Below are 14,561 nucleotides of genomic sequence, written 5' to 3' on the forward strand. Positions count from 1 at the left end.
GAGAGCTATTTTTATTGGTCTGTTCTGCCTTGGATTTTTTTGTTTCTGCCATTTGCAGGGCGCACCTCAAGTACCATGGGCCTGTGCTGGAGATAGGCATTATTTCCCAGTGGGCTTGGGGACACTACTGGTGGCATTTGGTGAGAAATGAAATGATGGGTCCTGCCCAGGGCCTCAACCCCTCTTCTCACTGCTGCCCAACACCCCTGCCTTGAGCCACTTAAAAGAAGCCCACCTCTCCTGCTCTGTTCCAGACAAGGGTCACCCTGACTGTCCATTCTAGATTATTTCAAAGCAAGCTTATCCAGCTCAGGAGAAAGCAGGCTGTGCCTTCCACCTTTACCCAGCTCTTGCCTCCTTTTCCTTGGGTTTCATCTACTTCTTTTCAGTTTGATTGTACCTCTGCCAGAGGGCTGGCAAGTCAAAGAAAGGAAGAAAAAAACCGAGAGGACCCCATTTTGCTGCTTTCCCTCCAAGATTAGGAGAAAATCTGAAGGAGAGGAGAGGCTACATAAATTGGAGGACCCAGTGCAAAATGAAAAATGTGAGGACCCTTAATCAAAAATTGTCACTCATGTCCAGAATGACAATAGAGCATTAAACCAAGTCTGGGGCTCTTCCAAGCAAGAAGGTGCCATGTGTGTAGAAGAGCAGTTCTTAACAGGGGTCCACGGAACCCCAAGGAGTCCATGGAAGGATTTCAGGGGGTCCATGAGCTTGAACTGAAAAAAAAAATCAACTTCTTATCTTTATTTTTTCTGACCTCTAACTGCAACTGGCAATCCTTTTCTTTCTGATATAAACCATATCAAAGATGTTGACTTAACCAAAGATAAACTCATTGATAGTAGGACAAAAAACTTGCTACAACTGGCGTCTAACTCAAAAAGCCTTGGAGAATTCTGGTGTTCCCAGCAAGAAGCCTGTCCTATCCTCACCCTGTAAAGTGAGCTACGGAAGCTTTGATTCCATTTGCAGCAATATATCTTTGCGAATCGGGATTTTCAACGCTTATAACAATGAAAGCAAAAAATTCAACTCCATTAGATGTTCAACATCCTATGCTTGCTGCCTTGTCAAATACTACACCACAGTTTAATGTTCTTATTCAAGATAAACAAGAGTCTGCACATCAACATGTCTTTAAAAAATAAAATTTAACTTTAACTTTCCCATCTTTTTTATGTATTGGATTATTATTTGATGTATTAAGAAAGAAGCACATGTGTATAGTTATTAAAATAAAAACATATTTCAATATCTGTAACTGATTTCCTTTGTAATTTTATTTTATGCATTTAAAAACATTCTTGTAGGAATGTGTTAGTGTGAGTGTGATATATTTATTAAATAGCACACAGTATAGTGTGGACTTAGTATGATTTTTATTTTGATGTAGTGTATTCTGAATGCAGTGGCTAAATGCCTGCAAAAAGGTTAGCAGGGATGGTGGAGACAGTTTTATGACACCGTGGGAAAACTTGGATTTCTAAATGTTGGCTGAAAATGACCGTTTGAAGACATGTTGAACTGTATTAGGTTATCAGGTATTGAAATTATCGGAAAATTGTAAAACGTAATTTTGAATAATCCTAAAATTTAATTGAACGACATGCCAATGTTGAGTGTCATGAAACTATCTGCTGCTATTTTCTGAGAAGGGGTCTGTGATTTTCACCTGCTGGCAAAGGGGTCTGTGGAACCAAAGAGGTTGAGAAACCCTGGTCTAGAACATTATAGGAGAGAGAACAGGACGTTGCCTGCTCAGAGGAGCATGAGTGATTCTTTCTGGCTGGCATATAGAGTTCAAGGTCGACCATGGCCAAGATGAGACCAGACCCTGGAGGTTTGTATGTGTCTGAAGGAAATCAGGAGCCATAGAAGAGTTTAAGTGAGAGCATGGCATGACCAGACTTGTGCCCTAGAAAGAGTACCCTGGCTGCCGTGTGGAGAATGGGCTGCAGGGGACAGTCCAGAGGTGGGGAGACCAATGAGACAGCATCATGGCAAGAGGGGATGGTGGCCTGGGCTGGGCAACTGGGCATGGAGAGGAGTGGGCAGCTTCAAGAGCTGCTGAGAAGGTGGCTGTGAAAAAACCTTAGTGGTTAGCCAGTTAGAGTGAGAAGGAGGAAGGCGTTTCCAGGGTGTATGTCTCAGTGGGAGGTTGTAACAGCTTCCAAGAGGATGGAGAGAGGGCAGCTTTGGAGAGGAGATGTTGAGTCCAGATTGGAATGGGCTGAGCACGAGGCCACTGGGGGGCAGCCCGGTGGAGAAGCCGACCGTAGGAACAGTACATTCCATGACCTTGGACGGTCCAGGTGAGAGGGTAGGATTCTATTCCAGGTGCATGGGGCCCTGGTGGAGCCACCTAATCTTGAACACCTCTCTGCCCCACGAGAAGGTTTGATTAGATGCTTCTGTACAATGTGCTTTATACACACGGTCTCATCTGACTTCCGTTACAATTCCGTAGGGCAGCCACAGGGTCATCATGCACTGTGTGGCCCACAGAGGCTTAGACCTTGACTGTGCCCACAGCTAACAGACAGGTGCCCTAGGCTTGAGCTCAGGACATTCCAATCTCCAGGTCTGCCTTTTTCCAGGGAAGAAAAATGAGAGCAAAATGGCAAAGTGGCTGAAAAACACTGGGTCGCTTTTGATCTAACTCTCCTTGGCTTCACGACATCCAGGTTGTAAGGACGCCGTGCTCTGGGTAACTTTCTTTGGTCCTTCCTCGCCCCACCCCTACTGGCAAAGAACCCTATCACCATTTGTGGTTGCTTTCCTGGGCTCACCCCCATCCCTAACCCCTCACCCACCAGCTTCTTTTTCCAGCCCTAGACGCAAGCCGCTGAAGCTCACGATCTCGGGCTCCTGGGTCCATCAACTCGCCCCTTGCACCTCCGCAGGGTGCAATGTCAGCAACTCCCAGGCAGTCCGCCAACCTCTCGCCCCACCCCACCAGCCCAGATCTAGCCCAGGAGGAAAGCAGGGATTCAGCATCTGCCCCGGAAGGTGAGCGGGGTCTTGTATTCCCAGAGTTCACACACAAGGGGGCTTCTTCCCTTGGCCTAAACACAGAATTAATTTTGCCTTCCAGAGACCACCGTCCCAGGAAGAGCCCACGTCCGAGTTAGGGTGCACTAGTCTTCAGGAGAGGGAGTGGGCTCTCTGCTCTGCTGGTCTAGAGCCCAATCAGAACAAGAAAGAACTCGCAGTATCTGTCCAGGAAATTCCAGGGAGTTGGATGAAGGAGGTGAGAGAGAAAACTCCAAACAGGGTCAAGGCGAGCGATGGGGATTGGCTCCAAAGCACTCCACACTTGGCTGGGAGGGCGTGGGGACAGACATGAGGACACCGTCCTTCTCTTGGCCTGTTTCCCACAGTTCTTCCCACTTCCTCTTCTCAGAGTTACTCCGTCTTCTCTTCCCATCTTCTGGACTTTTTTTCTCCTCCAAACATTCAGGCATCCCCACAGGAACGTTTCCAGATCTGAATCTAAAGACAGCGGCCCCAAGCATTCCTCCTCAGTCCACCCCGCGGCCCCAGCGCCCCTCCCCAAGCACACAACTCTGGCAACTGACCGAAGCAGACGTCTCTATCTGTTAGTGGATTCTAAAAGGTTATTGGCCGTACAGTAAACTTCACAGCCCAGGGACAGCGACCTTGTGAGCTTCTTTATTCATGCATGTGCACTCTTCTTCCCAGCATCGATGGGTGACAGCTCCCCCGGCTGGGCTGTCTTCTCCGTGTTTACAGTTGTCTCCAAAGCAGAGGGGCCACGACTCCCTGACACGTCTTTGGAATATTACTGAGTAGCTCATTAAAATGTTAATAGCTTCTGTCGGGACGTATTGATCTTGATGTCAACTACTCTTGGAATAACGAATAAAGTTGATTTTTAAAATTTCATCTTCCAACCGTGCTGAGCGATGAGAGGAAATAAGCCACCGGGGAAGCTTCCAGCAGAACTGGGATCAAATAAAGAGGGTTGTATCAATCTCTGTGATGAAAAAAATCTTGTGGCCTACAGAGTTAGACTCAAAACAAAATATGGAGTAGGAAAAAGTACCCCCAAAATCCACGTACCATTGTTCCCCCAGGGAGGTTTCTAAGTAAATCAATCAACAACTGCAATTGTGAATTGACAACCTCCAAATTATCTCCTGGCTTCCCCAAGGGTTCTTAGCTATGGCGGGATCAGTACCTCCAGAAGGAGAGGAACCAGCCCTCCAGGACAGTTTTTGGTTTCCCAACGCCAGCGGTGAGGGGCCCTTCCTCGGAGCTCCCCACTGCCTCCCCAGGCTCACCTGCTTCTGCCCCATGGAGCTTTCTGTTCCTCAAAGCTCACTCCTCACTGGCCTTTTGCCCTCCTTGCTGTGTGCTCTGCCTGGAAGCCTCTTTCAGCCTCCAATGTTCAGGTAGCTGCAAAAGGCTGTGACCCAGGGAAGCAGATGCAGCTCAAGCAATTGGGCTCCTGTCTACCATATGGGAGGTCCAGGGTTCGATGCCCAGGGCCTCCTGGTGAGGGCAAGCTGGCCCGTGTGGTGAGCTGGCCCACGTGGAGTGCTGGCCTTTGCAGAGTACTGCCCCACCCAGGAGTGCTGGCCCACACAGGAGTGCTGCCCCACCCAGGAGTGCTGGCCCACACAGAGAGCTGGCACAGCAAGACGATGCAACAAAAAGAAATACAGAGGAGAGACAATAAGAGACACAGCAGATCAGGGAGCTGAGGTGGCACAAGAGATCGATCATCTCTCTCCCACTCCAGAAGTTCCCAGGATTGGTTTCTGGAGCCGCTTAAAGAGAATAAAGCAAATACAGAAGAACACGAAGTGAATGGACACAGAGAGCAGACAATTGGGGGGAGGGGGGAACATAAATAAAATAAATCTTTATTTTAAAAAAAAGGCTGTGTCCCCTTCAAGCACATACTTCTCAGCCCACCAACTGCGTCTGGAGACGCATCCTGGAATTCCATCCTAAAACAGCCAACTCCCCCCCCAAACCTCAGGAAACTCTCCCCTCCAGGGCTCCTCTCTATTTTCAGCTCACTCACCCCCCTCTGAAGTCATACTTGCTCTTTGATGACTCATTTTCCTACCTGCTTCCTCCCAGGAGGAGGATGGGGAAATCTGATCTTTCTTAATCCTCACTGGAGTCCCAGGTCCATATTGGGCGCACAGTAGGCACTCAATAAACACTGATTGAACAAGTGAATGAAAAGTACCCTAAGACAAGGACAGGATCCTGAGATGTCCAGAAGGAATTAAGCTGCAAGGATATCTACTAAGAACAGCGAGGGAGAGGCCAGGAAAACACCAACCTCGACACATCTCCAAGAAGGCTTCCTCTTCAGAGGATGGGCAGGAGAATGGGATTTAACTGGATGTAGAACCAGAACTCCAGTTCCGACCTGGAGCTCAGCTCGAGGAGGGGAAATCCTGCACATGGCCCTGGGACTCAATGGCCAGGCGCCACGGCTTGAGGCCACGCTCGAGCCCTAAGTTGATGTTTCCAGAACAAACACCCACAACCAGAAGTGGCCAGGCTGCTGACACACCACATTGCTCTCCGCCGGGCCGAGCCCTGCCGGGAACATTATCATCCCTGCCCGGCCCTGGCCGTGCTGATACCCCGTCAATGGGCTCTTTCAGAGGACGCCCCGTTTTGCATATTATTCTTAATAAACATTCCTAGGCCCAGCCATAATGGCCCTTTCAAGGCTGCAGCTTTGGATGCATGTTCACGACAAAGTGCCTTTGTGGACGTACATGCAAAAAACACTGGCCACCCTGTTGATATGCAGCATATATATTTATAAATATTTATCACTGAGTCATGGCTGACATTTTCAAAGGGCTGCGTTTGAACTAGACCCCTTTTTTTCTGTCTCCCGAGCCGAGGGGCCAGACGAGGTTAATTAATCCAATTTTGCCTAATAATGTGTGGTGAAACGCTCTCCATGCCCCGGTTTATTTGTCAAGGGGGAGGGGACTCCAAGCGAAGGTCTCCATCACTCAGAAAGGAGCAGTTTCCCAACTCCAGGCCGGATCTCAAGCCAGCCCAGGGCCCTGGGGACGTGCCCGCACCTCCTGTGCTGGGGGGACCAGGAAGAGGAGGTGCGAGCTGCACCCTGAAAGCCAGGGCTCTGGGCCCTGGTTATCCCAGCGGTGCACTGGACTTCTCTCCCTATTCACGATGCTTTCCAAGGCCCTGGAAGGTTCTCTGACTCTTCAGAAACACTGCACACGCAGCCTGGTGAACTGGACTGACCTTGGGCTGTTCTCTTTTTTTTTAAGGATTTATTTATTTTTTTATTCCCTGCTGCACCTTGTTTGCACTCACTATGTCCATTTGCTGTGTGTTCTTCTGTGTCTGCTTGTCTGCTCTTCAAGTGGCACCTGGAACTCATCCTGGAACCTTCCAGAGTGGGAGAGAGGCACTCAATCTCTTGCACCACCTCAGCTCCCTGGTCTGCTGCGTCTTTTATTGTCTCCTCTGTGTCTCTCTTCATTGCGTCATCTTGCAGTGCCAGCTCTCTGCGCAGGCCAGCACTCCACACGGGCCAGCACTCCCGCACAGGCCAGCTTGCCTTCACCAGGAGGCCCCGGGAATTGAACCCCGGATCTCCTATATGGTTGGCGGGAGCCCAGTTGAGCCACATTCCCTTCCCTCGGGCTGTTGTTAAAGCTGGGGTCGATCTGAGAACCCTGTACCGGCCTCTGGGTCGGATAAAACTGGGCAAAACCGGACTGGGACCTGAGAAGGACCGGCCCCCAGGAGCACCTGCCCTTGATGCCAGATGGCCAGGCTTCCAGCACCAGGCCTGTCTCCCTCCACTACACACTTCAGGCTCCTTTGCAAACCTGAGCTCTCCATCACCCCACGAGGGCCCCCCCCGTTTTGTGTATTTTGACTCATGTTCAGAACCTGTCAGCCGACCCTTGAAGATGGGAGGCCTCTGAGCTGATGGAATGAGAAAGGAGGTCAAACTAACGCTGTGTCTACATTCCCTGGACTTCACCACACCTATTTGGATCTTAGCTTTCCCTCAGGACTTTGGGTGCCTCTCTCGTTCCTGTAATAGCTCTCAGTGTCTTAGGAATCCAATTTACCGGCCCCTGCTCTCCATCCCAATGTGGCCTCCCAGGAAACAAAACAGACATGGCCGGTGACTGTTCAAAGCTCATCCTGCCTCACATCCCTTAGGCTTGTAACTGTCCAGCTCTGTGGGGCCAGGTAAGGCTTCCTGCCCCCCATTCCGTGCCGCCTTCCAGCCCACACTCACCTCTCAGCACCTCTATCCTGGGCGGCCAGATTCCAGCATCCCCTGTAACAGCGATTCAAACAAAACCTAAATAGAAAAGAGGAAGAGGAAAAACAAAGTCAAGGGCAGGCTCGAGCCAGTTGAGATTTTAAACCATCTATTCTTTCAATTTTCTTCATGCCATGGGGGCTCGTCGGGGCCTGGGACTTCCTGCTAATGGTGTTCGAGACACAAGCATGCCACTCCACACATCCTCACTGAATGACGTGATTACTAAGTGCGGCTGTTCCTTTCCTGGGCTGCTCAAATACTGTGAAATGGGTCAGGCTAAACAACGGGAATTTATTGGTTCATGGTGAAGCTGGGGGAAATCTAGGTGTCATCAAGGCATTGCTTTCTTCCCAAAGGCGGGGGCAGTCGGGCGCTGGCTGCCAGCGGTGCTTGGTCCTTAGCTTGTCCCCTGGCAAGGCACAGGGCGGCGTCTCCTGGTCTCTCCCTTCTATTCCAGGTTCTGTTCACACTCAGTTTCTTGCTTCCTGTGGTTATCTCTCTGAATGTCATTCTTTTTTTTTTTAAGATTTGTTTATTTATTTATTTCTCTCCCCTCACCCCCCCCCCACCCCGGTTGTCTATTCTCTGTGTCTATTTGCTGCGTCTTCTTCGTCCGCTTCTGTTGTTGTCAGCGGCACGGGAATCTGTGTTTCTTTTGGTTGCGTCATCTTGTTGTGTCAGCTCTCCGTATGTGCGGTGCCATTCCTGGGCAGGCTGCACTTTCTTTCACGCTGGGCAGCTCTCCTTACCGGGTACACTCCTTGCACGTGGGGCTCCCCTACGCAGGGGACACCCCTGTGTGGCAGGGCACTCCTTTCGCGCATCAGCACTGCTCGTGGGCCAGCTCCACTCGGGTCAAGGAGCCGCGGACCTCCCATGTGGTAGACGGACGCCCTAACCACTGGCCCAAGACTGCCGCCCTGAATTTCATTCTTATAAAGGACTCCAGTAAAAGGGTTAAGACCCGCCTGATTGGGGTGGGCCACACCTTATCTGACGTAGTCTCAGCAAAATGTCCTATTTACAATTGGTTCACACCCACAGGAAAGGTTTAAGCCTAAGAATGTGTTTTTCGGGGGTCCACACAGCTCCAATCCATGACAGTGGACATCTACTACACCATGTCTATAGTGTACTGTATGGCCAGGAAAACAGGACTGGACTTGAAGCCAGCAACCTGGGGGGAAAAAATCCCAGCTTTGCAGCCTAGAAAAACATCCCAGCTCTGCAGCCTGCATGCTGTGTGACCTTAGACAAGTCGATTAATCCGTCTAAAGCATCATTTCTTTGAATGTGCAATAGGAATGACAGGACTGTGCTGAGGACTAAATAGGACAATTTCAAAAAGCGTCTAGCATGTTGCCAGGACATCGCAAATTCTCAACAATTCTCTGTGGCATCAGTGACTGGTGAAATGGAATCTGGAAATGCCTTTATTTCCATTTCTTAGAATAAGGTTAAATAAGACGTTGATTTTTCCGGCAGCTGAGCCTTCCAGTTCATAGAGCTAATAAGCCTGTGTAAACATAGGAATGTTTCCAACCTTTTTTAAACAAATGTTCCCCTGGGCCCCCATGGTTCTCTATTAGTGCTTTCGGGTACACATCTCATCTGTGCCATCCTGCCAGGCTAATACTTGCTTTGATTGCGTGTGGGATTCCTCTGCGTGTGTGATTTGGCTTAAGCCTGCCTACCTAGGCCAAGGGGCCATGTAGTAAATATTCACTAATTGTCATTTGAATAGGGTTATGCATAGGACACATCTAACAAGACTCTGGCTCCTCCTGCCCCTTATGGCCCCAGATGAAACGCACACCACAGGGCTTGGGACTTGGCACCTGTCTGGCTGGAAAGAAGCGTGATGATGCAGGCTAATAGAGCGGGGACTTAACTCCCCAAGGAGTGGACTCAGACCAGTGGGAAGTGGGAGACTGCAGGAAGCCAGGTAGATACATTTCCTCCCGCTTCTGCCCCCAGTGGACGCCTCTTAGACCCAGTTCCTCCATACAGAGTGTCCGGGGACCTCCCATGGAGCTGACCAGTACCTCTGCCAAGCAACTAGCTCTGGCCTCCTGACTCCGCATTGCTTCCCACCGTCCCTGCCTCAATTCCCCTTTCTCTCGTGCTCACCGCCTTGAGATTGCACTTCCCAGATAAAGCATTAGTACTAAATCCTTCCCTCTGGCTCTGTTTTCTAGTGCACGTGTGCCACTCAGGTCATCGTAAAGATGCACAAAATGGGGGGGGGGGGGTGCTTTCTGAATTCAGTAAGAGACGAGGCCAGGGTGGTTAATAAACCCATTCCACGGGTTTGGTGTAAGTGCTTGATTAACATGGTCTGCTCAGCTGTCCCCTGCAGCCCAAGTCATCAGAAAACCAGGAGTTCAGGGCTGGGGCCCACTGCCAGCTCATTCCCTGACCTCTGGCCGCCTGTCCAGCCTAAGCCTGATGGTCTGGAAGGACCTGCTCCCAAGCCTTTGTGTCTAAGGCTGGGACTTCCGCAGCTACGCTCGAATTCCAGCAAGGAAGCCCAATCAAGGACAGAGTCCTGGAACAGATTTTCTTCCTTGCCTTGTGCTGTTTTAAAATAACTAAAAGAGGTGTGGTCATGTGGGAAAGCATCTTGCCCACCTGTAGTGATGAAAATAGGGTCAGACTCAGGGCGAGCAGGTGAGCTGGGTGGGCAGCAGCCCCTGTCCTCCAAGCTCTCTCTGAGGCAGGCTGGCCCCAGCTGGGATCTCATCCGATCTTTGGTCCACGGAAGTTTCCTAGAGCACAAGCCCCACCGTGCTCCTACAGGACCTCCTCCCACTCGCTCTCCCACAGAAAGAGAGGGAACAGCCTGGCTTCTTTTAAAGCAGCCTAACTGAGTAAAATGTCAATGCAATCCAGAAGACAAGAGGCTGCTATCTGAACAATAAAAACAGTCGCCACAGCTATAATAAAATGCTTGTCCAAATAATGTGCAGTTTTGACTACAACTGTGAAACCACAAACTTCCTGGAGCAGGCTTGTATGAACCAAAGGAAATTGCATTTTCTAGATAGACCATGGCTGAATATCAGAAGTTTCATATGGCTCCACATATTAGGGGGCCAATGTCCAAATTAGGGGGAAAAGCAACACAAGAAGCAAGAGGACTTGAGAAGAAAAGGGTGAAAAGAAGAGACATAGAAAGGGGGTAAAAGGGAAAGAGCTGGGCATTAAATTCAATTGAATCAATATTGTTCATTTCCTAGTCCCAAGAGTTCCGTGTAATTGTGAAGGTTGGAATTTGATCTGTATTCTTTCAATCGAGGACTCTCATTCCTACAATTGGCACATTTAAAAGGTAGTTGACAAATATTTGCTGACTGATGAATGAATGCAAAGGTCAGCGCAGTGAAGAGGGAGGGCTAACAGTACCTCTAAACGAAAGAACAGTGAAAAAACTTGACTTGTTTGTCTAAGCAATAGCGGAACTGAAGCAACTGTGATTTCCATGCGGAATATTTTGTCAGGTGACCTTGAATGAGAATGTCAGCCCTCCTTTTGTTGCAATGAAAAAGGCGGATAATACTTATTTCATCCACAACAGAGCTAAAAGAGAGGTTTGGGGAGGGGAGATGCTATAATAAATACTAATTATAATCATCAGTCCTGGCTTCTAAGAAAAATGCCTTTCAAAAAAGGAAGGAAGGACAAAAAATTCCTCCAAAAGAGGCCTCAGGGACAGCCACGGGCCCTCCGAGGAGTCCAAGCTTTAGTAACCTGAGTACCAAAGAGAAAGCAAACTCCAAAGAGCAAGATTTGGCAGAAAACCTCATGTCTTTCGTTATTCTTACCCAAACTAATTTTATTTTTCAACCATTGAATGATCCGAACTTGAGGTTAAGAAACGAGGCCCAAACTTGCAGGCAATTACCCGTTTCTGCACTTGATGCAAACCCTAAACACATAAACATTTCCAATGTGAAGGTCATAAACTAGCCTTGTACGATAACTCCCCTTTACACAGTGACAGCTATTTAATCCGCGTCCCTGGGCCCTTAGCAGATGAGAGCATCCCGGGGTGAGTAACTGCAGCTTGCCGTGGCTTCCTGACTCCAATCGCACGTCCTAGAACACTCGCTTTGGCATCTCTAAACAAATGGGAACATGTTGCTTGAATTCTCAAGATGGATTCCCTAACCCTTTGGCCAGTCCCCTCTCGGTTCCCCGTTTCCACCCAGCTGCTCCCAAAACACATGCATGTTTTACAGAGTCTCCAGTCCCAACAGAACTCGCGCTGGAGGCAAGCGGCTTGACTGGTTTGGTCTGCGGGCAGTCCCATAAGGGGTGGTAATTGACGTTTTAACGTACGGCATGTTACATTCCTTCATCTCACTGCAGTAATTGGATACACATGAAACCCCCTGCACGGGTGACCCTGGAGTGTGCCACACACCTGGAAGTAGTGAGGTTCAATTAATGTGTCACTGCCACAAACAGCGATGACCAGTGAGAACCACCAGTCGGCTACCCCTGCAGAGCCACCAGGGAAGGCCGGCAGGGCCATGCGGCTGCTCCGCAGCAGGGCTGTCCCAGCCAGCAGGTAAAGTCTGGGTTTTCTGGGAAAACGATGTGCTTTTAATCGCTCCAATTAATTCTACCTAATGGCTCTGTTCATCTCCCACTCAGAGTTAGTTTTGTTCTAAAATACCAGAACAGCCCGCTGAGGGCTGACCAGGACCCACCCAGATTTTCTGTTTTTTAGGAGGTGGCAGAGATTGAACTGGGGACCTCAGACATGTCAAACAGGTGCTCAACCACTGAGCTACACCCCCTCCACCCCAGATTTTTTTTTTTTTAACTAGTTTTAATTTAAAAAGCAGACGAAAAACTGAGTATGCTCTGAAAGGCGGGTCTCTGGCTGCGGAAATGCAGAATGAGTATGATGAATTCCACCTTTTTTGTTCTCTTGTTCATTCTGCGAGTGTTTGTGCAGCGCTTAGGATGGTCCAGGACGCTGCAGGGAGAAGTCCAAGCCTGGCCACAGCTTCTCGGGGCTCACAGGCCCATGGGTGAAAGGGTCAGTGCAGTGGTGTGGGATGAGGGCCTTGAGCAAGAGGACAGGGTGGGGCAAGGAGGGGACACCTGGGCTAGCCTGGACTCCATCTGGCCTAGCCTGGATCTGCCAGAGACCCCGGGGGGAGGGCGCAGCATCAGAGCGAAAGGAGGAGTAGGAGTTAGCCAGGGAAGGGAGAAGGAAGGGTGCTTCCGGAGGTGAGAGCAGAGGGAAAGCAAAAACTCAAGGAAGTGGGGAGCGATGAGAAAGAGGGGGTGCCAGCAGTGAGGGCCTTGCAAGCCACTTTCAGGAGTTTGGGGGTTTTTCAGAGTCTAGTTACACTTTTCCCAGAAGCAATTGCTCTTCTCTTCACCACAGGCAGGAAAAGTGGAGCACTATTAGAATTCAAAAAGGGGTGTTATGGGGTGACTTGTGTTAGAATTCAGAAAAAAAGGGTGTTCCGGGTTGGATTGTGTCCACAGGAAAGGTCTGTCGAAGTCCAAGCCCCGTACCTCAGAATGGGGCCTTATTTGGGGGACTTGGGCAGGTTAAGATGAGGTGGCGTTGGAGCGGGTGGGCCCTTAATCCGCGATGACTGGTGCCCTTATAAGAAGGGCGAGGGGCGACCGAGGACACACGGAGCCGCCGGCCAGGGGTGCGCGGGGCGGAGGCCGGAGCTGTGTCCCTCACAGCAGCGAGGCGAGGGCCCCCGCCGACGGCAGAGGGGCTGGGACGCATCCGTCCCGCAGACGTTTCAGGCCTCTGGCCGCCAGCGCTGAGGGGGTCAGTTACCCCGGTGAAGCCCCCGGTTCTCAGGCCTTTGTGAGGGCAGCCCCGGAAACCCGGAGGGTGAGGCGACAGTTCCGGCCTAGCCTCAGAGCAGAGAAAGGAGAAGTCCTGACAGAAAGCTCTGTGGTTGATAAATTCCATTGAATTAATTAACAAAACCTCTGAGCACTGCCGGATGGAGTGGAAAGCCACCAAAGGCGAAGGTCGGCCCTTCGCCCAAAGCTGGACAACTTCCCCCCAGTCTCCGCCGTAGTGAAGCCCCGGCCACTGCCCCCTGGCCACGCCCCGGCTCCCCAGGCCACGCCCCCGGCATCGCTCTCCCTGGCCACGCCACGCCCCCTGGCCCCTTGGCCACGCCCCTCCCCTGACTCCCTGACCACGCCCACAGCCGCGTCCTCTGGCCTGTACCCCGGCTGGCTGCGGGACGGGGCTGCCCCTCTGAACGCGGGGCTGTGCGTGGCGCTCTGGTTGGCGTCCAGGGAGAACAGGGGCCCTCCAGGACCGCCTCTGCTTTAAGCCCCCTGAGGAGGGAGGCCTCCCCGGCCTCGGGGAACCATCCAGGCTCTCCTGGAATGATAAAGTAAGAGCAAGTCTGGTTCAACCTAGCGGCTCTCTTCACACTTTCCTCATATCCCACTAAAATGACAGTAAAGGCATAAATAGCGAGGAATTAACCCACAAGAACAAACAGGCCAGGAGAAGGAGCAGTAGAAGATAAGAGAAAGTGAAAGGTGAAAAGTGAATGGACAAATGGTATGTGACTTCTCAGAAGGCAGAAAGATGAATCTTACCTGGTAAGGGGGTAGGTCATTAAAAAGAAAAAGTATTCCTGCTACAGAACCACAGGAAGGCTCAGGAACTGGGGCACCAGGCATTCCTGAAAACGAGAGAACAGCACACAGAAAAGAGGGCGCTAGGCTGAGAGCAGGATTGGTTGAAAAGCTGTCCAAGGAGAGATCCCACCCTCAGGATCCCTCCTGTAGCCCACATTCGTAGTTCTGCACCCAAATGGCATGCTACTCGTTCTCTCTCTGAATGTCTCCTTCTTTCCCACCCCTTCAGAATTCTAGAAGTTTCCACTCTGATCTAACCAGAGAGACCCAGGGCCTTGGACGTAGCCAAGGACAGGAGACATGAAAAGCATGCTCACAGAACAGGGAGCCACCCCACCCCACCCCCACTCCATCTAGCTCCAGGCTTTGTACAGTGACGTAGTCTTGGAGGTGAGAGGATTCCTAATTTTTGCAAAATACACCCCATACCTGAATTGGAATTTATAGTTTCCAGACCTGTGAGCTGGTTTGAATTCGAATAGCAAGGAGTGCTGTCACTCTGTGACACTCCGAGCACAGACAGTGCCCCTTCCAGTCCTTGTCATGTTATTATTCAAAATATTTGTTGCCCATCCCTGATGGAGGACCGTAT

At 50.5% G+C, this 14,561-nt stretch overlaps 1 long non-coding RNA gene across 1 annotated transcript in view; it reads right to left on the minus strand.

Annotated features, from left to right (window-relative positions):
• Window positions 1-1,262: 1,262 nt before the first annotated feature.
• Window positions 1,263-14,561, minus strand: part of LOC105744261 (uncharacterized) — a 45,995-nt gene continuing 32,696 nt past the window's right edge. The window contains exons 2-4 of the long non-coding RNA XR_009185639.2: window positions 13,928-14,013; window positions 7,292-7,357; window positions 1,263-3,971 (exon numbers count right to left, since the gene is read on the minus strand). This is a non-coding gene — a long non-coding RNA (uncharacterized lncRNA). The remainder of the gene's footprint in view (window positions 3,972-7,291; window positions 7,358-13,927; window positions 14,014-14,561) is intronic.

Source organism: Dasypus novemcinctus, chromosome 4 (assembly GCF_030445035.2).
Source record: "Dasypus novemcinctus isolate mDasNov1 chromosome 4, mDasNov1.1.hap2, whole genome shotgun sequence".
Taxonomy (NCBI): domain Eukaryota; kingdom Metazoa; phylum Chordata; class Mammalia; order Cingulata; family Dasypodidae; genus Dasypus; species Dasypus novemcinctus.